Source organism: Scylla paramamosain, chromosome 25 (genome assembly GCF_035594125.1).
Source record: "Scylla paramamosain isolate STU-SP2022 chromosome 25, ASM3559412v1, whole genome shotgun sequence".
Lineage (NCBI taxonomy): Eukaryota > Metazoa > Arthropoda > Malacostraca > Decapoda > Portunidae > Scylla > Scylla paramamosain.
The window spans coordinates 3,941,707-3,942,500 of NC_087175.1; positions in this window are offsets into that span (position 1 = coordinate 3,941,707).

Consider the following 794-nt stretch of genomic DNA (forward strand, 5'->3'; position numbering starts at 1 on the left):
GTAGCACTGTGCGGTCCCAACACGAGGCCAGCTGGTGTTATAACCTTTAAAACTCCCGCCCTCAAACAGATGCCGCCGCACACCTGATTCCACGCCCGGCATCCACCACGCATTACATTCACTCCCTTCACTACACACCAACGTTCTGTACTCTTCTATTACCTCTGAGGGCGATACTGAGGCAGTAAGTGAAATCTGACAGGAATCAGAGAAGCCTTTAAGTAGCTATGCATTGAGGGTGATAATGAATAAGTGGCAACTAAAGCCGCTACAAGTTGACATTTGATTTGGGTGGCTGCGTGGCGGAGCGCGGCGCGGCAGTGAGTGTGTACGTGACCGAGCTCGCATCTGTCGCTCTCAACCAGACCACAGGAATAGGAAGTGAAGTAACCCGTGTACCGACCTCCCTATACTTCACTGACACTACAACATCCTACATCACACCCATGTAACTTCCTCCTTAGCCCACCACCAATCGCAACAACAAAATTCATGGTCTCAGCTTGGATATTTTAGTCACAACATCATAGCTTGGCGACACCAGCAACAGGAAGTGAAGTAATGTTCCTACAACTCTTCCTTCACTTCACAGGCACTTCACTATCCGACAACATGAGTTTGAATCCTTCCTCCTTAACCTAAAACCACTCACAGCAATAGAAACGAGGAAATTACCTCTAAAAACAACACTTTCACACCAAGCTTACCTCCCGTTGCAAGGTTTAGCAGACGCTCTCCTCACAGTCACACACCGCCTCTTGTCCCTGACACACGCCCATCCTTATCACCCTTAA